The sequence below is a fragment of the Papio anubis genome, chromosome 7 (assembly GCF_008728515.1).
Source record: "Papio anubis isolate 15944 chromosome 7, Panubis1.0, whole genome shotgun sequence".
In the NCBI taxonomy this organism is placed as follows: domain Eukaryota; kingdom Metazoa; phylum Chordata; class Mammalia; order Primates; family Cercopithecidae; genus Papio; species Papio anubis.
In genome coordinates this window covers 102,139,606-102,165,424 of record NC_044982.1, presented here as the reverse complement: position 1 = coordinate 102,165,424, position 25,819 = coordinate 102,139,606, and the positions used below count along the sequence as shown (strand labels likewise).

Genomic DNA, 25,819 nt, shown 5'->3' with positions numbered 1-25,819 from the left:
AAGCCTCTCAATTCTCCTCTCTCAGCCTCCCGAGTAGCTGGGACTACAGGCACCCGCCACCATGCCCGGCTAATTTTTTGTATTTTTAGTAGAGACGGGGTTTCACCATGTTAGCTAGGATGGTCTCGATCTCCTGACCTTGTGATCCACCCGCCTTGGCCTCCGGAAATGCTGGAATTACAGGTGCGAAAAGGAGAGGCTAGATCAGGGAAAGCAGGAGAACACTAACCTATAGGAGAAGGAAAACATCAATATCTGCTTCATCTCCTCTCCTTTCCTTGCATTACCTTTTCCCTCCACATTCCTTTCATGTTTCTCCCCTATTCCTTTTGCCCCTGTCACTTTCTTCTCTTTAGGTCTGTAAGCCTCTGTCTATCCTCTCCTTTCTATCCACTGCAGATGAAAAGAAGTTACTGTGGGTGACTTAATCACAGTCTGCATTGCCAACTTCCATCTCCATGACTTTACATCGTTTTACAGTATCCTCACCACATAAATCTTTTCTGAACAAAATGAATGCCATTCATTCTGGTCCTAGAAACTTATTGAGACCTTGAACCATTCAGGCCAGGCAAGGTGCTAGCCAGTCACAGTGACTTTTGAATAGCTTAGTATACCTGCCATGTAAACAACTTCCTTTTAAGAGACTCCATACAAATAGGTCATTTTATTTGTGTTCAATGATATCACGACCTTGAACACGATGGATTTGACCCCCAACCCAAAAGAAGCAAGTCAATTTATAGGGATTCCTTTGATCTATGAAGTGACTTGGTATGAAAGCTCTAATAGGAATGCCATCGATTGGATGGAGACTTTACAAGCCAATTAGATTTTTCTTTGTTGAAGAGTTTGAGTCTGAAACACATGTAGAATAACTATACAAAAGCAGTGCTAATAATAGAAATAGAGGTAAAAAATTGCCAAGTCATTTAAGCCAGAGTCTGGAGGATTGGATGCCACAGGGCAATCACCAGAATTTCTATGCATCATCAGAGAAGGAGTTATACTTTTAGAACTACTGCATTTACCTCAATAAAATCTCCACTCAGACCAGGTCTGGTGGCTCATGCCTGTAATCCCAGCACTTTGGGAGGATGAGGTGGGCGGACCGCAAGGTCAGGAGTTCAAGACCAGCCTGGCCAACATAGTGAAACCCCATCTCTACTAAATATACAAAACATTAGCCAGGTGTGGTGGTGGGCACCTGTAATCCTAGCTACTCAGGAGGCTGAGGCAGGAGAATCGCTTGGACCCAGAAGGCAGAGGTTGCAGTGAGCTGAGATTACGCCACTGCACTCCACCCCATGTGACAGTGTGAGACTCCATCTCAAAAATAAATAAATAAATAAATAATAAAATTAAAATAAAATCTCCACTCTGGGAATCCTACTTGAGTATACTTGTAAAAATCTATTTAGGATAAACTGAGTATCTCTGTTCCTTATGTCTCAAAGAAGCTCAACTTATAAATAATAAGGAAAGCTATTTTAGGCCAGCTGTGGTGGCTTGTTCCTGGAATCCCAGCACTTTGCGAGGCTGAGGTGGGAGGATCACTTGAAGCCAGGAGTTTGACACCAGCCTGGGCAATAAAGGGAGACCCCATCTTTACAAAAAATAAAAAAAAAAAAAAAATAGCCAGGTGCGGTGGCACATGCCTATAGTCCTAGCTACTTGAGAGGCTGAGCAGGAGGATCTCTAGAGCCCAGGAGTTCCAGGCTGCAGTGACCTATGATCACGCTACTGCACTCCAACCTGGGTGACAAAGCAAGACCCCATCTTTGAAATAAATACATTTTTTTAAAAGTTACTTTAGGCTAAGATCTAGGCAGAAGGCTATAATGAGTAGAGGAAGTAGTAGTAATATAATCCAATATTGATAATCATGACCAGTAGCAGTTATTGAAAAAAAAATTACCATGCACCAGCATACTAGAAATGTCAATCATTGTGTTTGCTTGCCTACATAGACCTCTAGGGCAACTGTTCCTCTCAAAACCACTGAGGGACGGACAAACCTAGGTTGCAATATTGTGTATTACACGACCTCACCCTTCCATTTAAATATTTAGACCAAAGGTGTGCAGATTCTTCAAGGACAGAAAATTCATAGTCTAACATATATATATAGATGTGATATATATAAAACAAATATGTTTATGTATATTATGAGTATGTGTGCATGTATGATGAGTCATGCACTTAAAATGTACTTTACGTAAGGAATGTCCAAGGAAATAGAAATAAATGTATAAAACAAAAAAAGGAAAGATAAGCTAGGCCAATCAGATCCCTGTATGGGCCATTTAAACTAAGAATCTCAAGATAATGACTTCATTAGCTCAATTAAAGGTTTTGAAAAGTCATGAGGCAATTGATGGCATGAAGAACAATATACAAACTCAATAAGGATGCTGACCCCCCTGGGCTGTCAGAATCTATGATGCAGAGAAAAGAGAGGGCAGAGGAACAGAATGGACCAACCAGGTCAGAGGCCCAGAGAGAAGCAAAGGCAGAGAACACACAGCTCACGGCAGAAGGGACCAGGGAGGACCTGGCCTAAGAGAGGCCCTGTCTGCAGAAAGGTTTTCAGGTCCCATCTGAGTCCAAATCAATCCTGACAATGAACCTGATTTTCCTTGAGGCTCAGTGATGTGAAGCCCCTTTCCTGAAACTGGTGCGCTAATACAGACTGGAGCAGTTTTTTGAGTATAGGGCTGTTTGCTCTTTCCACTGCACTATCGTGTGCTGCAGAGCTTCTACAAACGTGGAAAAATATATGAGTCTTAACAACAACGATGCTCTATCACTCATGTCTTTTTCTCCAAGTACCGTGCATGTTTTGTGTATGTGTATGAATTATATCCTTTTCACTATTTTGAATGTGCCCCTCTGCCTCTTCTATCCCAATCTCTTCTAACCACAATGTTTCTGGCAATAAAGCATTTCATTTGAATGAATGAAAGTAATAAAGTTGTCTCTCATATTTTACCTGTTTATTTTACACGTGAGGTTGCTGGACGTTAACTTAAGCTGTGTTAACTTATAATTTTTTCACATTTTAATAATTTAACTTTATTTTTTATTGTGGTAAAATATACATAACATTAAATTTACCATTTAACCATTTAAAATGTACAATTTAGTGTCATACACACTGTTTTGCACTATTATCTCCAGAACTTTTTTTTTATCATTCCATACTGAAACTCATTCTTTCAAACTCTCTGTCTCTCTGAGACAGAGTCTTGTTCTGTCGACAGGCTGGAGTGCAGTGTTTATTTGCAGTTTCTTCCATTGTCTGCCATGTCCTCCTCCTCCGTCCACCATTCATTTATGATCTTTCCTATTCTGTTTTCATTTACCACTATTCAGTCTCCTCGGGTCAGGTCTTGAAACATTCTCTTAATAAGAAAGAATCTGATGTAAATAGCAGTAGTAGTGACACCTGGTCTAGCTTTTTTAAATGGGGAAAGATTGAAGGTTGAGATACCTTTTTCAAGGTCTGGCCTTTGTGGCTCTGAACAAAAAGACTATCAATATGATTATCAAGGAAACAGTTTTTTAATACTCTTTCCTCAACCTCTGGACAATACATAAAATGGGATAGCTAAGTCTCACAATTCCAGCAACTGATCACATTCCCCCCCGATATCAACTAAGAGGCCTGAATCTACCTGTGAATTTTCACCACCTTTGCCTACATGGCCAGGTAGATGCATCTTAGGGAATGGCATCCAAGTAATACTAATGCTCTGGAATAAAGAGATTCCCAGTCTAACAAGTCACAAAATAATGAAAGAGCAGTGCCGAGAGGTTCCTTTCAGATACACAATTCAACATCCAGTTTTCAAAATATCAGGACTGCACTACCAATCAGCCTGGTGATCTTCAGAGGAATCCAGGCTTTCCAGAGAGCCAGCATGTTTTGGCTTTGACTATAACTGAAAAACTTCCAGTAATAGCTTTATGATCATTGACATTCATCACTGGCATCCAACTGAAGTCCTATATATCATATTCACAGATGAACAGGGCATGATCCCTAAACTGGGTAAACTAGAAGATGCCTCTCCAGGGAGATTGCCTACCTGCTTTTCCCCAATTTTATTCCAGTCCTCATTTATAAATGCCCTTTGGCTGGCTAATATTTTGATAGGCAGATAGATAGGTGTATATAAATTGGCTATCATGCATTCCAACAATCCATGCTTGCTTGCCCAAGGAAACATATCATAAATCATGGTATTTGTCTTCCCCCAGATACTACTTAAAAGGGCACAAATAAATGATGAATATTATCGTCAATGACTCATTCCTCCCCATGCCACAAAATATAACGAATATCACTGGAATGAGGGTTAGGAGACCTATATCCTTGTTCCAGTTAACTGCTGATAGGATGACTTCAGGCAAGTCATCAACTCTGAAAAACCCTCCAGAGTGAAAATAAAAATCCTGTCCTACTTTCCACTTAGGGCAACTATGAACAGGATGAAGTGATGCATGTGACAACATATCTATCACTACTATATAAATATAAGGGGTCAGCCTGAGGCAGGGAGGGACGGGGGAGGGATAGCAGTTGCCAGTGGCAAGAGGAGGTCCATTCTGTTGGGGGCACTGCTTCGGAAGATCTGTTTATTCTGCAATTAACAATAAGCAAGGGAGACCTCTGAGATGCTTACTTAGAGGTTGTCCTTTCAATTTGACTGTTGTTTAACAAATATTTTCTCTGGTTGTATATAGCTCCCTTAAAAATAAACAATTATTTTCAGCATATGAGTGAAAGAAAATACATTTATCTGTTATGTGCTAGCTGTTCATTATAGGATTTAACGGTCTATGAAAAAAATGACAAAAAAGAAAATACTCAGAATAATTCAATTATTTTCATAGTGAGATAAATTAGGCTCTTAGAACCCTGCCAGGCCCTGAACCATGAATATAAAGGAAAATCTTGAGTTTCTTCGAGGGGAATTCCAGGCACATAGAAGTAAATGAGCAACTTGGTAAGCAAAAAGGTAATAGTGGCTTAAAACTATAGTCAAGGAAGTTAGAGTTGCGAGATGTTTGATTCCCTATAGAAACTAAAGATAACATCTTAACATAAGTCCCTTAGTTGTTTTTCAGAAACCCAGACCCCCACCAAACAGATCTGCTGGCATGTAGACCTCAGATAAGGAGGAGCTGAGGACTAGACTCTGACTGCCTGTCGTCTTTTACTCCAAATTTATTCCTTGGAGGCCTGGAAGGAGTCATGCTCAGCAGCCAAAGCTAGCATCCTTTTCTGTTGACCCGAAGTCTTTACACAATGCTTCCTTTCCTTAACCAATTGCAAATCAGAAAATCTTTGAATCTACTTATGACGTGTTATACTTTGCTTCAAGATATTTCACCTTTATAGGCCAAACCAAAGGATAACCTCCATGTATTGATTTACAATTTTGCCCGTAACTTCCACTTCCTTGAAATTTACCCCTGTGTTTAACAACACTTGTTTGTAAGCTATCAGAGAGGTCAGGTCTTCAGAGTGAGGTACCCGATTCTCCTTGCTTGGTGCCTTGCAGATAAACACCCACCTTTTTCCTGCTGCAGAACCTGGGTAGGAATGTTTGGCCTTACCATGCTGGGCAAGTGGGCCCCAGTTCAGTTAGGTAACAATGGGAATCTACATTAAAAACAAAAAAATACATTCTTTCACTGAAAAATTACAGCAACCAAATTAATAGTGGTGTTTTTGCTGCTGCTGCTGCTGCTGCTGCTGGTTGTTGTATTGATCAATTCCATGCTAACAAGTCTTTTTCATTTGATATGCTTCTGAAATGTTAAGGTATGTGTGTGGTGTGAGGTGGAGGGGGGACCTTAGGTAGAAACACTCTGAATTCTATTGGGATACATTTTCCTAGAGTTATTTGCTTCTTAAAACAAGCCAATGCCATCATTTATAACCATAACCCTGAAGGCATCATGGTTGACTAAATATATAAGCAAAATGAAATGTACAATTTGCAGAATCTTTATTTGAATACTTTAAAATTCTTGAATGGTTTAGGGGAAGACATGCAAGCAGTAAAAAAAAAAAAATCAAGTGTGATGCTATCTAGCAATGTTTATTAAATGCCTACTTGTGGTTCTGTTTGATATTCTGAAGGACAAAATGAATGTAATTGTGGAATCATGGAGTTATAAAGCTGTAAGGAATTTTAAATTTATTTTATCTAGCTTGTACAGGTTACTCATGGAGGAAGTGAGGCTAAAAAATAATTCGTTCCTGAGGTCACTCAGCTAGGAAAGACAGGACTCAAACCCAGGTTTCCCAAGACCTAACACAGGACTCCTTCCAACACCCTCTCCTTGAGGAACCCTGTTATATCAACTATTGTTAATGTATAATGTAAAATTCCCTAAGTGCACATAAACAACAAAGTAATTTCTAAACATATTACTGCAAGGATAGATCTGACCATTAACTTTAAGCTCTGTCAACACATTTAAAAGTGGAGAAGGGGTGTTCAGGCATTACTCAAGTCATTTGATTAATACCAACGGTTCAGATCTTTCAGGTTCTAAAATGGATTGCTGTGTGGATAAGCTGATTTGATAGTGTATAGGACCTGTTTCAAAGGGTGCGTGGAAACTCTTTCCTTCCCTTCTTGCTACGTGTAAGAGCTTTGCATGGGTGTTGAAGCCAGAGAATTGTTTGGAGAGCGAATTGCTGAGAATAAATCAAATCTTCAGTCTTCAGAGACAATCAGTTAGGTCACATTTAGTCAACCCCATGAAGCAAGGACAGGGGTTGGTCCTGAGTCTTGTATTTTTTTCCAAAATCTCTTTGCAATGACATCAACTATGGCTCACTCCCCATTCTCCTGCTTCACTGCTTACCATATAATGGCCCGTTATGAATGTTTTGCTGAAGGCAGAAATTAATGTTTTAAGGAAGTTTTATCCCATTAAGTCTAGTTACATGAATCTGGACTGATTTTATTTCTGATGAGAAGACTTTAACCAATGTTTTAAGTGCTTGAAAAAATGTTCTGGTCTTGACTGCCTATGAGAGCCTTCCTTGTGGAAACAGAATTGTTAGTCAGCTGTCGTCTCCATGGTGATCTTTTAAGGTCAAGTGTAAGTCAATCTTCTAAATATTGAGGCATAATTTGTGAATATGCAGTTGAATAAATAATAATAGAATTATCAACAAGATAGACTGCCTTTAATTCTGGTGTTTGAGACTTTTCATACACTAGTCTATAACTAGTCTTCAAATTGGTCTCTAAACATGACGTTAACAGTTTCTCTGAAACCACCGTTGCAAGGATTATGAAAGTGAGAGAAATCTAATGTGGCTGACTCCATCCTGCTTCTAGCCTTACAGGCTGGCTGTCCTTGCTCATTCCTGGGCAGAGGCCAAGATAACCGTGGGAGGAATTTAGTTTATAGTTTAACTTTGAAGCAAGGATGATAATAGTCCCTCTCTACAACTGATCCCTTCCTTGTTTGGGGGATGAAACTGAAAGGCCACAAAATAAGGAATATGGAAGGGGCCTGAATTCTGCTCAAATATAGGCATAATTTCTATAACTCTTAACAGTTCAGGAGTCATGTGGCCAGAGGTCACAAGATTTGTGACTTCCTCAATTGCTCCCATAGATCTCATCTCTATTGTAGAACCTAAGATTGATCTCTTGAGATCAACTCTAGTTATCCTGTGGGACTGGCCTTGCATCAGTTAAACTCATTTCTTGACTGCAATACCACAGTTACAGGGAATTGGATTTGTCTGTGCAGCAGGCAGGAAGAACCTGCTGGGTGAGTACATCCCCTCCACAATGATCACGTTTTATCTGCCTACCTGTGTTTTATTTCACTCTACCCACTTTCTGTGTATCTGGTTCCCTCAAAGAATAGCTCTATTCTAACCACAAGTCCTCTCTTACACCCATCTCTTTGTATTCCCCAGTGCCTTATGCAATGCATGTAACGTAGGCTCCCTTGCCGGAGGGATTGCCACTTTCAGAAAAAAACTCTAGTTTGGATGTCAGGAGATCTTGGTTGAGGTTCTAACACTGCCCAGTACAAGCTCTGTGGCCTTATTAAGTTTCTCCATCTTCAATTCCTCCATCTAAAAATTGAACAAGTTGGGCAAGATCATCTCTAATGTTCTCTGTCTGTGGATTCTATGATGAATCTCAGTTATAGAAACAAAATAATAAAGTCATCAGAGAGCACTGGTTTCCTGCACTATATTTTTAAGAGTGTTTTTTCATCCATTATCTCTTCAAATTTATGTTCAGAGGTCAGAATTATGATAAACAGCTAAAAGCTACTGTGAGCTGGGGAGGGGAGTAAGTGAATTCACCTCTCCAAGGAGACTTGTTCTGCAGCCTGTGAGTGCTGTTAACCAAATGTTTCCAGTGGCAAAGTAGGAGCATCAAATGATTTATTCCTTATTTTATCTCTATAAGTGTCCAGAAAGCTGTTAAAGCAAGAAAAAGGTCTAATAGCTCCCTATTGGCCAAGAATAAATAAGTCTTTGGAGTCATCCATTTAGAACAATAGACCAGAATGTGTGCCTCTTCAACTATATTCCCACAGCTGGACCAAAGAGAGGCAGAATAAACAAGCCAGTATGTTCTGTGCTTACAGACTTCCTCCTTGCTATTATCTTATTTCTCCATTTCAAACCTTATATAGGTTAAAAAAATAATAATAAATAGCAAAACAAAACTATCTCCCAAAGTTATCTGAGATGGCTAAAATAAATATTTATTAACTGTGTACTATGTTATATTTATAAGTTAGGGGGTCAATAGAATGTCATGATTAAGATTATAGCCCCTGGACCTGGTTAATACAGCACTTAAAGCAGTATCTGGCTCAAAGTAAGCACACAATAAATGTTGCCTTTTAATAGTGTAGTTATTTATTATTGCGGTTACTTCTGGGTACCAGATACACGGTGAGGAAAATAATAAAAGTTCCCTTTTTCCATGGACTGCCAAAATAAACTCTACATATACTGATAAATATTTTTTAAACACTGATTTTGGGGAAATTGTGGGTAGACAATAAGACATACTCCAGATATTGAGTCCACTCTCTTTTTGATATCACACCATGTTTTCTAACCTTGCGCCATAATAAATGGGACAAATGTAGAATTTAAGTAAAATGTGAAAAGCATAGAATAAATTTACACTGCAGCTGGAATTACCTTGGTCTTGCCCTATTTTGTAATTCTCCAGGCTGAACCAGATTTCTTTTCATTATGTGAGTGAAAATGAACTCAGCTGGTTTTCTCCCCGGTTCCTCTCCCTTTTCACTTTTCAGACTTCTCCATCATGTCCTTGTGCCTGGTGAGCCCCGTTGTCAGGTCTTGTGTGACCCCGGAGATCAATTAGAGGGTCGTTCAGTGTTTTAGCATTTACTTGGCAAAGAGGATAATGTGGGCACTGTGAGTCACCACAGGGAGGTATGATTGTACATGTGACATTAAAATTGTACACTCGAATACATTGGCGGCGCTATAAGGCATTGGATTTACTCAGAGAAAGGGATGGCTTAGGAGAAGGCAGAGAAGGTAAAAGCAAATTCTAGGCTAGCAGGCAAGCCAGCTAATGAGTGACATTTCCCCATGCCACCATAGTGGGCACAGCTCCTCCAGGGGCAAGCTGGGGCACACAACCTACTCCTTTTATGCTCTTTCCCTCTCTAAAACACTGGGAACCATATCACCCTGAGCGTGCCAACATAGTCTCTAATTGGAACTTATTTTCCAGTTTCCCATGCTCTACTGGTGGCTCTGTGAGGAGAGTTTATGGAAACATAAGGAGCCCACATTAGTGTTTAGCCAGTGTCAAGTCTGACTAAAAATGAAATCTTGTTGTTGTCATGCTGTGGGATTTGCAAAGAGAGCCGCACTGAGGCTGGAAAACAGGGGAACTCAAGGCGACAATTTTATGTGGGTTTTAAAGGGCAGCTATGATTAGAAATGTGCCTGTAAAAATGGCATTTCAATGTTCCAAATGTATTCCCCTTTGGTGACTTCCATGTCAAATTCACTTAGTTTACAAATATAAACAAAAGATTCGCAACTGCCGCTCTGGGAGCTCAGCGAAAGACTTGAATAAAGGAGCGACTTGCCCTGTCCTTTCTGGCTGAAGAGCCCTGCTCCAGCAGGCAAGGCAGGGACCACCGCTGAGCAGCAGAGCGAGTGAGGATGGGAATCACAGGCGGGCTGCTCCACAGGTGCAGACCTGGTGCCCAAGCCTTGGGGTTCTGCAGTGCCACTAAGTGCACAGCATCTCAGCCACACTCGAGGGAGCCCAGCTTTGTCAATGAGTGCTTTCGAATGGACAACAAATGCATTGCCAAATTGTAAACAGCAGTGTGTGTGTGACAGAGAGAGAAAGAGAGAGAACAACAGATAAACCAAACAAGCGAAAAAACCAAAGTAAATTACTCACTGTGCCAGATATTGTGACAGGAAGCTCTAGTTATCTATATTCTTGTGGAAAACTGGTCATTATCTAGTGTATATTGACACGTCCAAGGAATCCAGGCTTAACACCACCCCGGGTGCTATGCTTTGTAGATAGGAGAATGTTAGCAGGACATACAAGATAGGGGAATGTTATCAGGACTATTAAAATGTTTCTTTTCTGACAAAAACAAGTAATGGGGGAAAGCCTCCCTAGTCAATAAATGGTGCTTGGATAACTGGCTAGTCATATGCAGAAGATTGAAGCTGGACCTCTTCCTTATACCATGAACAAAAATCAACTCAGAACAAATTAAAGACTTAACTGTAAAACCCAAAACTGTAAACAATCCTGGAAGACAACCTAGGCAATACCATGCTAGACATAGGAACAAACAAAGTTTTCATAACAAAGACACCAAAAACAATCACAGTAAAAGCAAAAATTGACAAGTGGGATATAATTAAACTTAAGAGCTTCTGCACAGAAAAAGAATTAACATAGTAAACAGACAACCCACAAAGTTGGAGAAAATATTTGCCAACTATGCATCTGACAAAGGTCTCATATCCAGCATCCATAAGGAACTTATATAAATTTATGAAAGGAAACATACAACCCCATTAACAAGTAGGCAAAGGACATGAACAGCCACCTTTCAAAAGAAGACATACATACAGCCAACAAGCATATGAAGAAAAGCTCAATATCACTGACGATTAGAGAAATGCAAATGGAAACCACAATAAGATATCATCTCACACCTGTAAGAATGCTATTATAAAAAAGACTAAAAGTAACAGATGCTAGTGAGGTTGTGGAGAAACGGGAACACTTATTCACTGTTAGTGGGAATGTAAATTAGTTCAACAATTGTGGAAAGCAGTATGGTGATTCCTCAAAGAACTAAAAGCAGAACTACCATTAAACCCAGCAATCTCATTACTGGGCATATACCCAGAGGAATATAAATCATTTTACCATAAAGATGCAAGCACACAAATGTTAATTGCAGCACTAGTCACAATAGCAAAGACATGGAATCAACCTAAATTACCATCAGTGGTAGACTGGATAAATGTAATACATATACCCCCCATGGAATACTATGCCGCGATGAAAAAGAATGAAGTAGTGTCCTTTGCAGGAACATGGATAGAGGCCATTATTATCAGAAAATTAAAATAGGAACAGAAAACCAAATATCACATGTTTTCACTTAAAAGTGGGAGCTAAATGATGAGAACTTACGAACACAAAGAATAAAACAATAGACATTGAGTTCCACTTGTGGATGGAGGATGGAAGGAGGGAGAAGAGCAGAAAAGATAACTATTGGATACTGGGATTAATACCTGGTTGATGAAATAATCTGTGCAACAAACCCCCAAGACACGAGTTTACCTATGTGGCAAACCTTCACATGTATCTCCAAAACTAAAATAAAAGTTAAAAAAAGTTTCTTTCAATCTGTAAAATATCACATGCTATGTACTACCCTGTTGAATAGCCTCAGCAGGCTCAATCCTTCTACAGTCTGGACATAAACATAAAGCATGCAGGGACCTCAAAGTAAAATTACAAGAGGTGAGACCATACAGCTAAGGGAAGCAGAGTAAAGTCTGATATATTAAATTAAATAGAAGAAATGGCCAATACAGTTGGTTGCCCTTCAAGTGTTTAGTCTCTTATTGTTCCTTGTTTTGAGACACACTACTTTTTTGGGGTGCAGAAACATATCTATTCCAAGGCATGATTGTGCAGGGACACTTCTGATAAACGTGGTCTCTAATTTTCCAGCTTCCCTTGCTTCTGTGGCAAGACTTGCTGCCCATGGAAGTCTGCTGGGAAGTGGGTGTGAAGAGATAAGTTACGAAAATATTTGCTTTCCTGATTGTAGAAAATAGAATGGCCTCCAAGAGCCCTTTCCCCTTTTATATTCTTCCCATCTTTTACGGGACACAGATATGATGGCTTGAGTGGCAGCATCCTCGCTGTGACCAGGAGAGGAAGGCCACAAAAATGGAAGAGACTTTGGACCTAATATGGTGGAACCACTAAAACAATCATAGTAATTGCCTACCTCCCTGCTCTTGTTTTGGAGAAAAACAAAGCTTTGTTCCCTAATGCCTCTGTCATGGGATGTTCTAATTCAGGCAGCTGAACATATTTCTTACTAATATGGAAGAATGGCATGGGGGCTGTTCCATCTGCTTGGAGGGACACTCAGCCATTCCAAGCACCTAGTCCAGGATACATAACAAAACTAAGACTAACCCAAGCCAATATCTCTCTCTAGGGGGTTAGAGAAAGCAACGTATGATGTTTTGGAGCAGCAGCCGTAGTTCTAAGGATGGGTGGATATTGGAGTTGAAGTACCACGAAAGCCTTTTGAGAATACTCTGACCATCTAGTTCAGGCTATGTAAAAGCAGATTCTGGCCCCAGTAGAAGTGAACTTCTCCCAAAGGAGAAAACTGAATTTATTCACCGCCTGGGTTTTATTTTTACTGGAGAACTGCACTAAAACAAAACAAAACAAAAAACATCTGTCTTCCTTCAGGACCTTGCAGCATAAATCAGTCTTATGCAAAAGAGGAGCTCCAGTGTTGTCTTGCTACAAAGAGCCTTGGGGGTGACCCATGTTCACTGTCACATCCTTCACATCTTTTTCCATCTTGTTGTTGCTTCTTGCCACTTCTGAAATTGTTACACATTTTCTTGTTTGGATCCCTGCACAGCCTGTGTGATGGTTAATATTGAGTGTCAACTTGATCGGATTGAAGGATGCAAAGTATTGTTCCTGGGTGTGTCTGTGAGGGTGTTGCCAAAGGAGATTAACATTTGAGTCAATGAACTTCGAGAAGTAGACCCACTCTCAATCTGGATGGGCACCATCTAATCGGCTGCCAGCAAGGCTAGAATAAAGCAGGCAGAAGATGGAAAGAGCAGACTCACTGAGTTTTCTGACCCTCACCTTTCTCCCATGCTGGATGCTTCCTGCCCTTGAACATCAGACTCTGAGATCTTCAGCTTTTGGACTCTTGGACTTACACCAGTGATTTCCCAGGGGCTCTCAGGCCTTCCTTCACAAACTGAAGGCTGCACTGTCGGCTTCCCTACTCTTGAGGTTTTGGGACTCGGACTGGCTTCCTCGCTCCTAGGCTTGCAGATGGCATATTGTAGGACTTCACCTTGAGATCGTGTGGGTCAATACCCTTAATAAACTCCCCTTCATATATACATCTATCTATTATTCCTGTCCCAGTAGAGAATCTTAATACAGCCTAAGAACTTACCTCTCTCCTCAAAGGCTAACGTGATGTTTCCCTGCAGATGTGCCAACTTATGTGACTTTGGGTAAGAATTTATCCTCTCTGTCAGTACCACTCTTCCTGAGCTTTTGCTGATCACCTGAGTGGCAAACAAGCAGAAAATTGGAATAAGGAAGAAAGTCAGCCAAATGCACCAGTAATTTGGGCAGAATCTTGATAACCGTGGGAGAGAATGGAGTACACTGTTTCTTTTTTATTTTTATTTTAAAAAATATATATATGTATTTTTTTTTGATAGGGTCTTACTCTGTTGCCCAGGGTGGCACCATTATTGGTTCATCACAGCGTTGACCTCCTGGGCTCAATCAATCCTCCTACCTCAGCCTCCTTAGTAGCTGGGACTACAGGCACGTACCAACACACTCAGCTAATTTTTGTAGTTCTTTTTTTTTTTTTTTTCTGGTAGAGGCAGGGTTTCTCTATGTTGCCCAGGCTGGGCTTGAACTTCTGTGCTCAAGTGTTCCACCTTCCTTGGCCTCTCAAAGTGCTTACAGACATGAGCCTGTTCCCAGCCAAGTGCACTGTTTCTAATGGAGCCCTTTGATTTGGTATGTCTTGTTTGAAACACACTTTCTTTTAGAAAAACTTAACCTCTTAATTTGTTGATCTGTAAAATGGAGATAATAATAATATAGACCTCATACAGTTGCTGTTTCACCCGAGAAAATTTATCAAACTGGCCGGGTGTGGTGGCTTACACCTGTAATCCCAGCACTTTGGAAGGCCGAGGCAGGTGGATCACCTGAGGTTGGGAGTTCAAGACCAGCCTGACCAACATGGAGAAACCCTGTCTCTACTAAAAATACAAAAATTAGCCAGGCACGGTGGTGCATGTAATCCCAGCTACTCAAGAGGCTGAGGCAGGAGAATCACTTGAACCTGGGAGGCGGAGGTTGCGGTGAGCTGAGATTGCGCCATTGCACTCCAGCCTGGGCAAAAAGAGCGAAACTCTGTCTCAAAAAAAAAAAAAAAAAAAGAAGAAGAAAAAGAAAATTTATCAAACTATTTAGAAGATTGCCAGCACACAGTAAGTGTTCAAGAAACTTAACCTCTCTGAGTGATCAGGTGCTCACTCATTTTATCACAAATACTCATTAAGTACTGGTTATGTGCTGAATACCTGGCATATAATGTTGACCACCAAGCCATGGTCCCTACCTTCAGGGAACTTATAAGAGTGTTGACTAAAAATTATGGAAGGAAATTGTTACAAACTAAGTGCACACACAAGGGCCCAACAGAACAAACTAAAAGTCAAAATGGAATCACTTATGCTGAGGCTCCACATCACCAAACCAAAACTGAGTTATCTAACTTGAGAAATCTGGAGGGAGAGATAGGCAAATTTCCCAAACAGGCCAGTTCAATTGGCATGGTAATGAAGTTCCCTCTGCCTTTAACTCTTAAAGAAAAAATAACCTGAAGTAACTTGATGTTAACCAATCAGTTTTCTATTGTTTTGTTTCCCTTTTCCTACCTTACAAGAAATATAAATTTGAAAGGACCAATCACTTCCTGTTCTTTGTTTCTGCTTTCTTCAGCCCTGCTCTGCCTATAAAACCAGTGTCCACTGCTCAGCTCACTGGAACTTATTCCATTTTATGAAATGAAGTGTTGCCCAATTCTAGAACCTCAAACAAAGCCAACTTAGATCTTTAAATGAAATTCTTGTAATATTGTCTTTTGGCAAGAGAAATCAGTAGATAAACCACACTCTTTGATGCTATACGTGCTGTGATATGAAGTTAAAAAAAAATGGTGCTAAGTAACATGGAATCTACTTACAAAGGAGAGTATAACATATACAAGAGGAATGGATATATTTGAAGAGCACGAATTCTTTGGCTTTTTGCTATTAAATATTCTGAGGCTCTTTTTCTCTACATTTGAAATGTATTCACCCTTCCCCAGGAAGAAAACCTAAAGCTCAAACCAGCAGGACATTGTAATGTCTGGTCTAGTCAGGAGAAAAACTACACAGTACTTTAACAGAGTTATGGTAACATAAATAACTATTCTAATAGGGAATTGGAGTAATCAGGGATTAGGTCATTGGAAGTCAAGAGAACTCTAAAGAACATAGAAATAGCAAATATGAGGAAGAGTCACAGCTATGGAACCGAGACATCACACCCAAGGAAGAGCCCTCTGCAGTGGCCATTCCCCACGCAAAGCTGAGATCCAGTCTGGCTGGAGAGGCCACTCTGTGGCTCATTGATGGCAGAGAAGTCACTGTATATAGAGATAATATATGCGGAGAAGCCATCCTGGCAGACCTTGCTGGAAATAGGCCCTTTGGAATTTGCTGGAAAACTGACCTCCAGGAAAGCTGTTCACTAGGAGGCATCTTTCTTACTGGAGGCACTCTACTACAAAGTGCTCAAAGAAGAGCTGCCAGGCAAAGTGCCAGCCACTGGGAGCTGCTGACCACCATGCAATGCAGAGCCTGATGCAGGAGAACCACGCACACTGCAGGAGCAGGCCTAGGTAACATGCCAGAAGCAGGAGGCAAAATTCTTCACTGCTGGAATCTCTCTCCAGTGCCTTGTACTGAATTAGTGCTAGCTGGTGGAAGAAAAAGAGTTAAGATTGCAGATTTATTTAAACAAGGCAGTAAAAGGGTGATATTGGAAGCGAGAGGCAATGGATGAATAGCACAGGCATACAACTCGAACCAGGCAATATACGGTATTCTCTCCATTAGGACAGAAGAGTCAACTCTTGATCCAGAGAGTTGGGAACTAAGATGTTCCTCTTCTCCTTAACTGCGTCCCTCGTAAACCTACACACACAAAAACACACATACACAAAACATTCAGTACACAGTGGTGTAAACAGAATAGGATAACTGTAGTGAACACACCCATTTTAAAAAAGGAATGTGATGGAGACAGCAACAAGCACCAGCCATAGCAATTGCTGGGAGGACTGTGAAGTTTTCATCCCCTAAGGTGGAGGGGGACTCAAGAGGAAGTCATAATTCTACTCCTGGAAGGGCTCATTTGACATTTATTCTAGATTCCCTGGCTCTACTGTCTGGAAGTTTCTTCCGAGGGTTTTGGAATTGTTTCAGTAAAAGATATTTTTAAATTCTGAGCTTGTGGCTTCTTAGGTTATTCATTGTCTCAAAAAGTTAATCAGATTCTGATTCATGGACTCTCACTCAGTTCCAGGTACCAGCAACCACACGTAGACATCTGAAGAAACACAGATTTTAGAGCCACTTTATTACTTTTCATTTTTTCCCTCACACCTCTCTCTCTCAACTTAATTAAAATACCTTAAAACTCAACCTGATCTTTGCCTGGAATCACTTTATCTTACTGAGCACTTGTCATTCAAAGCCTTTTCTAATCCCTTCTCTTACAGTTTGGGCTTTAGAAAGAGTTGGCTTTTCCAACCCTGCAAGGACCCAATTTTCTGGACTCTATTTCACTCCAGTTCATTTCTGCTTATAAGGAGGCTAATGAATTACTGAGTTCCTGTCTTTCTTGTAATACCTTTTCAATCCACCAGTAGTTGCTAATATCTCACTAGTAACAACTGCCTTTTAAATTTTGTATTACTCTCTTCTAGCATTGCAGGCATATTGCACCTGTTCTCAATGTTTTCACTGTAAAAAATGGATCATCATCTTCTTTGCCTTACTGTTTACTGCTTAACTCCTTATTCAATGCCACATGAATTAGGTTTTTGTAATGTCATTACCCTACTTTTGGAACCAAGATTCCTGTAAGTCAGGATAGTTAACATGTGTGGTTACAGTACAAAAGCTCTAAAATCTCAGGTACTTAAAATAATTTAAGGATTATTTCTCAGTTAACCTAAGTCTGATACAATTTGAGGAGTCCTATTTATACAATTGAAGAGTCCTATTCTGACTACAGGCATGGTGGCGCATTCCTGTCGTCCCAGCTGCTTCGGAGGCTGAGGCAGGAAAATCGCTTGAACCCGGGCGGTGGAGGTTACAGGGAACTGAGACTGTGCCACGGCAGTGCAGTCTGGGCAATAAGTGAAACTCTATCTAAAATAATAATCATAATCATAATCATAATCATAATCATAATGAGGGCAGGCATGTTTCAGGATGGCCGACCAGCATATGCAGGGAAAGCATGGCACCATTCGGGGAACATAGGGGACCAATTCAAAGTCAGTCCTGATGATGGAGAGACAGAACACTGGACTGGACATCCCTTTGCTCAGAACTTTAGCAATGTTGAGGTCATAAGGGATGCACAGTAGAACTGAAAGAGGAAGGGACAAAAATAACAGTGTTTAAAATAGTCCAAGAATATGTAGTACCTATGTATGTCATCCGCATATTTTTAATGTCTTCATTCGTGTAATCTGCAAATTTTTAATGCCTTCAATTCATTTTCAGAAATGAATATGTATTTCACATTAGAAAACAAATAGAATTAATTATTATATTTTACTCAGCAATTCTATTTTCAATTTTCTTAAGGGCAATAAATAAGAATCTTCAAGATAGAGTGATAATACAATTTATTGACCGAAGTAGGAGACTTTTGCAGGAAAAAGGGTTTTCTCTAAATACTTACAATAGGACAACAGCTGTAAACTGGCTCTTTCCTGAGCAAACGGCAATGTATGGTCATCGTGTATATAAGCATTATGAAATTTGTCACATCATTGTTTACAATGTCACAGTAAATAAATAAGTTATAGTAATAAATAGGAATTATAATTATCATGTAAAATGATGACATAGTAAGCAGCTGATAAAACAATGTTAAGCCTGGGCATGGTGGTACACACTGTAGTCCTACCTACTCGGGAGGCTGAGGGAGGAGGATCACCTGAACCACGAGTTGGAGGTTACAGTGAGCTATGATCTTACCACTACACCCAAGTCTAGGCAACAGAGAAAGACCCCATCACTAAAAAAAAAAAAAAAAAACAGTTATAAAGAAAATATTTGATATTATGAAAAGAGTTCATGATATGTAAAGATAGAGAAAAAAAGTTTACAGGTTTATTTCCATTCAATGTGTGGTGGTGGTGGAAAAGAGAGTGAAAAACTGGCCGGGTGTAGTGGCTCACGTCTGTAAATCCCAGCACTTTCCGGGACAGAGGCAGGTAGACTGCTTGAGCAGAGGGGTTTGAGACCAGCCTGGGCAACCTGGTAAAACCTTGTCTCTGCAAAAAATACAAAAAAATTAGCCAGGTGTGGTGGCACGCACCTGTGGTCCCAGCTACTTGGGAGGCTGAAGTGGGAGGATCACTTGAGCCTGGAAGGCAGAGGTTGCAGTGAGCTGAGATGGTGCCACTGCACTTCATTGTGGACAACAGAGTGAGACTCCATCTCAAACAAAAAAAAGTAAAAAACTGTTACAACTTGTTAAAATTGTTTGACTCATTGAATAGTAGAATGATATGTGTGCGCATATGTGTGTGCATGTGTATATGTTTTCTAGTTTGATTAATTATTATTAGTCAGCAGTCTGGGGATACGGCACTTTAAAAGGATACTTTTGGACCTCACCAAAGTTTTTACAGGTAGATTCAGCTGAAGGACAGCTCAGAGTCAAAGAATAATAATTCTTCCCAAATGTATAGCACTTTCACATTAAAGTGCCTTCATGTGCATTATCTGATTTCATCTACTCAACAGAAGACAGGTATTATAATTCTCATTTTACAGTTTCAGAATCAGAATTTCTGAAAGATTAACTTAATTGCCCAAAGTCAAACAGATATTTTAAGATGGGGTGAGATTTATAACTCACATCTCCCAACTCTAAGTTCAAATTTCTTTCAAAGATAGCATCCTAGGTTCATCCCGGGTCACTAATCATGATGCAATATTTTATTACAGACAGTGTTAAGGGGCTACTATTTGGTTTTAAGAAGCCTCTGGAAAAGTTGTTGAAGAGTCATGTGCACAAGTGATGTGCTGAGCAGACTGGATCTTGCCTGATGGCCAGAAAATTAAAACAACACTGAAATTAATACAAATTCAAACTCCCATTCTGCTATTTGAATACTTCACTGAGTTTAAGGATATAACATTTAGGATTCTTTTTTTGTAGTGGAATTTATTCCAGTGCTAGTTTATATAGTATATGTAATCTACTTAATTTATCCTTTCCACAAATGAACATGAGTCCATAGACCTTTTATTCATTTATTAATAGACTCACTATGATTATTTCTGTTGAGGTGTCCAATGGGGGATGCTAAGAAATACTATGAGGAGGTTGGGCACAGTGGCTCAAGCCTGTAATCCCAACACTTTGGGAGGCTGAGGCGGGCAGATCACCTGAGGTTGGGAGCTCGAGACCAGCCTGACCAACATGGAGAAAACTCATCTACTAAAAATACAAAATTAGCCAGGGGTGGTGGCACATGCCTGTAACCCCAGCTACTTGGGAGGCTGAGGCAGGAGAATCACTTGAACCCAGGAGGTGGAGGTTGCAGTGAGCCGAGATCGTGCCATTGCACTCCAGCCTGGGCAACAGGAGTGAAACTCAGTCAAAAAAAAAAAAAAAAAAAAAGAAAAAGAAAAGAAAGAAAGAAAAGAAAGAAAAAGAAATACTACGGGGAGGTGAGATGGGAGCTGAGAATTGATTTGCATGTCCCCTGCCCATTACTCAGAAGTCTGTGTGGCATTTGGGCTTTAAGTTCTTCAAGGAACCTTTTAAGGATGTGGCAATACTCCCTGCAAGCACACAAACCCATCCAAGGACTACCGACTTAATCAGCTAGAAACTCGAAGATCATCTCTGCTGCTTCTCTGAAAATTAAATGCTAAATTTGAGAAGGGTGGTGGGAATTATTGGCTTATCTTAATGAATAATGAATAATGAAAGCTGCCTGGCTCCTGTTGACTAAGGATATACTTGGATTTGATCAGCCATTTAATTTCATATTTTAGTAATTGTTTTGAATGATACTAGAATTGAGGGACAGTTACTCACATGAGCGTAATTTCTAGTCCTGAAACCTGGCAAACTTGTCTTATTGACCTGACCTAAATTTATATTGTTGGTTTTTAAAATTTAGTATTCCTTCAGGTATTTCATAAATTGCTTTAGGTAGATTTTATGTCAGATATTTCATATTTTATGTTGTTCTATGACTCAATCATTTGCAGATAAATTGTGGAACTTTGAAATGTTTGCCTGATCATGCCTTCAGGGTGAAAACAGAAAGGATTGCTGAGCCAATTCCAGCAAATTTTTTTATTAATTTATTTTGAAAATGTCAAACTTTGTTGTAATTTTGTTATCAAATTGTAAATTATATGACTGTTTTACAACACTGAAGGAAGAAAATGTGCATGAAACGGTCAAAAGGTACAGGCATTGAGTGAGATCCAGGGTTCAAATCCTAGCTTCACCATGTAGCAGCTGAATCACTGAGGGCAAGGTAGCCTTACATTTCTTATTTTATTACTCATTTTAAAAATACCAAATTTGTGAAGTTGTTGTGATTAGTATATAAAATAACTCATACAGATTATCTGACATTGTTTTTTCCTTTAGATTTTACATTAAAAATATAGTATTGAATCTGCTATACTGATGATAATGGACATTAGGAGAAACATGTAATTATCTGCTTTAGCTGAAGTTTTTCTCTACATTATCCAAATAAATTTCCCCCATTAACATGATGTTAATGTTGTCATCTACCTCAAAAGATGAAACAGGGCCTTTCAATTCTGCAATTCTGCACTTCTGCAATACTGGTTTAACATTTTCCAGAGTGACAGAAGCAAAAAAAGAATCAAGAGCCCCATGAGTTAGCATGTGCAATGGCACTGAGGCTCCCTGACTCGGGGAAAGTAGGTGAATTTAGACCAAACACCACCAAATACACACCCAGGCAATAAGCTGCAGACTGGCAGCGGATGAAATGCACCACACCTAGAATACCAAAGCAAATAAATACAAACAATATATGTAATGATGATTTAAAAGAACATATAGTATTTTAAAAAATAAAAGTAGTCTTTAGAATTAAAATTTAAATGGACTTTTTTTTTTTTTTTTTTTGAGATCGAGTCTTGCTCTGTCGCCTCTGTGGCTGGGAGTGCAGTGGCTTGAGATCTCAGTCACTGCAAGCTCCGGCCTCCCAGGTTTAGCTATTCTCCTGCCTCAGCCTCCCGGAGTAGCTGGGACTACAGGCCCGCCCACCCTCGCCTGGCTGGTTTTGTGTATTTTTTTTAGTAGGCTGCCTTGCACTGCAGCACAGATGGCCTCGGATCTCTCCCGATTCCTCGCGATCCCACTCGCCTCAGCCTCCCAAAGTGCAGGGATTATGGCAGGCTTGACACCGCACTCCAGCCTTTAAATGGACATTTAAAATTAAAACGTAGACACATCTGGAACAAGAATTGCTAAATTAGAAGATAAATATAAGAATATTAATATCAGAAGGAAAAGGAAATGAAACTGTTAAAAAAAAAAAGGTTAAAACTCACATAAGTGGACACTAGAGCCACTCATTTGATTTGTCTGTTTTTGACTGCCTTAAGATTACCCTTCCTCTTCACTTTCATACACTTACAGGATTATGCATGGTCCATCATATTTCTAGCCAATGAGTGATTGAATGTGTGTGATGAGTATCTCTTCCAAAGTAAATATTTAATTGCCAGAACATTCTTTTCTGTTTGAATGCCAACAAGATCCCTTAGCTAGGATCCCTGAAAAACTACAACAAGCAGAGTCCCCTTGATATATCTAAAATTAACATGTAGCATGAAGAAGAGAAAAATAAAATAACTATTTGATATCTTGGAGCAGTGAGATTTTGAGAATGTTTAATACACTAGCATAACCTAGCCCAGGGATTGGTAAACTAAGGCCTATAGGCCCTGGATACCACTTTTTGTACATAAAGTATCATGGAATACAGTCACAGACATTCATTTATGTAACACCTCTTACTGCTCTTGTGCTACAATAGTAGAACTGAATAGTAGTGACAGGAACTGTGTGGTCCATACAGCCTACGTAAAATGTCTCCCGTAATAAAGAAATGGAGAGAACAAAAACTACCAAAAAAGTCACGTAAAAGTTCCAACAGGAGATAATTTAGAAGAAAAAAAGAAATACTGTAGAGAATAATGGCAGATACTTTTCTTAAATGGAAAAAATAAAAAATCAATGACACATTAAGATTTTTGTTTCTCTTTTTGATGGAACAGATTGCAGCAGACCAATGTTCCTATTAGGAAAAACTTACAAAATCAAGATGAAATTTAAAATCTGTTTGAAGACCATCAGAAACAGGCAGGAGTTTTCCTAGAATCAAGGAACCAAGATCTCATAAAGGAGAGACTGTAGAGAGGTATGCCCATGTTCTGTAACTGCTCCACCCTTCAAGGAATTTTCAAACTTTTGGAGCCAATTCAGGAAGAAGACCACTGTTAAGATATAAATAAACTAGATGAAAAAATCAAAACTCCTAGAATAGAGAGGATAATATAGATATTTCAGGCTGTCAAATAATCAAAAGACAGTTGACTTAAATATATTAATAATAAAGTAGACTCTGAGACAAAAAATACTGCTAAAGAAAAACAAAGGGGTTACATAATAACAAAAGGGTCAATCCACAAAGATCATATAAAACTGCTTATGTTTTATGTGTATAATAATGCTTTGATCCTTCTCCATTCTAGAACCTAGAAGAAAAGACTAAAAAAGTTTTGAAATATGTAAAGTAAAAATTAAAAAATTAAAATGAGAAACAGACAAATTCGCAATGACAGTAATTTATGAGCCTTGTATATGAACACGTATAGAACCTCACAATACTCAATGATAGCAAAATGCATATTTTTTCATTGGACACTTATCATTAATAATATACTGGGCCTTTAAGTGAGATCAACAAATTTCTAAGGAATGACTGTATGCAGAGTATATTCTCTGATCACAGTGGAATCAAGCTATAAATCAATAACAAGTAAATTATTAGCTGTTTGGAAACTAAGATATACTTGTAAATAAGACAAGGGTCAAAGAAATTAACCTGGAAATTAGAAAATATTTTGAACTAAATGACAATAAAAATATGCCCTATAAAAATATATCTGTTAAGCCTGTTTAGAGGAGAAATTACCTAAAGGAAAGATAATTTTAAATAAATGTAACTTAAAAAATAAATTCTCAAAAAACAGTAACTTATGTAACCGGCTCAAGAAGCTAAGGAAAGAATAATCAGTTAAACCCAAATAAAGTTAAAACAAGAAAATAATAAAAAATAGGATAGACTAACGGAATAAAAAACAAATGTAAAATAAACAATGTAAGTAAAATCAAATTTACATTTGGGAAAGACTAATTAGTTTTATAGAATTCAACTAAGAGTTAAAAAAATACTCATATCAAGAATAGTAAAAGAGACATAATCATAGATTTTACATATACAAAAAGAAAATAAGAAAGATGATTTCATGAGGAGGACAGAAAAGCGGTAACCAAAAAGAAAAAAATATACATATTTATTTATAAGTTAACTCTATTAAAATTAAGATATTTTATTTACTATTAGAAACCCCTGGAGGACGGAATGGAAAGTCAGAGTGAAATGTACTTGCAATACGAAAATCCAATAAAGGATTCATGAAGAATATATAAAAAGAATGTCAAATAATTAATAAGAAACACAGCTAATCCAATTAAAATTGGACAAAAGATTTGAAGAGGCAACTCAAAAAAGAGGACGTCGAAATGGTTAATCAATACATTAAAATGTTCTCAACATCATTAATCACCAATGAAATGTAAGTAAAAATAATAATGCAATAACACTACATTCCCCTTAGATAAATAATAAAATAAAATAAAATAAAAACACTATATCAAGCAAGGCTGAAGGCAGAGTGAGATAAATGAAGTGTGTCTATGGTACAGAATTTAAGAAGGCACTTACTCTCAAGTTTGCTCAAATGCAGAGTTCTACGAAATCCTCAAACTGAATGCCTTCTTAAATTTTGTGTCCGAGGCATCTAATTTTTAGAGAGACACCCTCTTAGGTTCATGCAAGTCATGCTAGGTTCAAAAGTCAATGAGTGTGTGCACCTTTTAAATTTTTCTACCTTTATTGCCTCACCTGCCTCATTGTACTCCTGGATCTAATGTTAAGTGTTGGTGAGGATAAGAAGCTAGTGGAAGTACTAACTGGCACAACCACCTGATAAATATGTTGGCATATTCTACTGAATGTGTACCCACATACCCTAATTTTTCAGCTGTTCTACTCTTTGCTATTATATTCAAGACAAATACATACTTATGTTCATCAAAAGTCAAATATAAGAATGTTCACGACTGCCCAATTGCTGATAGCACTCACAAGAAAACAATTCAAATGTTGATTCAAAAAAATTACTGTAAAGACATTTTAGTAAAATAATTCAAAAAAATTGTATATAGTAATAAAAGTGAACAAAGTGCAACTGTACATGACATCATGGTTAATCTCATAAATCTAATGTTGAGTAAAAGAAGGGAGATGCAAAAGATCATATTAATTGATTTATATTAATGTTAACAAAGGCACTTGTCTGTGGGATTAGAAGTCAGGAGAGTGGTTATTTGAGAAAAAGAGTTAGTAAGATGAGACACAAAGGGAAACTTTTGGAACGCCAATAATACCATATTTATTGATCTGAAAAATTGTAAAAATTTATTGAGCTCCACACTTATGATTTGAGCAATTTTTATTTATTGCTTCTTACATATTTTGAAGCTCTGTTGTTAAGTGTACACATGTTTAGGACTGCTATGTCTTCTTCATAACCATTTTGTCATTATGAAATGACTGTATATATGGTAACATTGTTTGCCATGAAATCAACTTTGTCTGCTATTAATATAATCACTCCTGGCCAGGTGTGGTTGCTCACGTCTGTAATCCCAGCACTTTGGGAGGCCGAGGCAGGCGGATCACAAGGTCAGGAGGAGTTCGAGACTAGCCTGGTCAACTTCGTGAAATCGCGTCTCTATTAAAAATACAA

General features: G+C 38.8%; 1 long non-coding RNA gene across 2 annotated transcripts in view; it reads right to left on the bottom strand.

The window, feature by feature from the left end:
- Positions 1-25,819, bottom strand: part of LOC110743859 — a 71,871-nt gene that overhangs the window by 6,278 nt on the left and 39,774 nt on the right. The window contains exons 4-5 of one of the 2 annotated variants that reach the window (XR_004185418.1): positions 13,783-13,897; positions 13,314-13,401 (exon numbers count right to left, since the gene is read on the bottom strand). This is a non-coding gene — a long non-coding RNA (uncharacterized LOC110743859). Of the gene's footprint in view, positions 1-13,313; positions 13,402-13,782; positions 13,898-25,819 lie in introns of those variants that run through there. The other variant, XR_004185417.1, reaches the window with a different exon arrangement.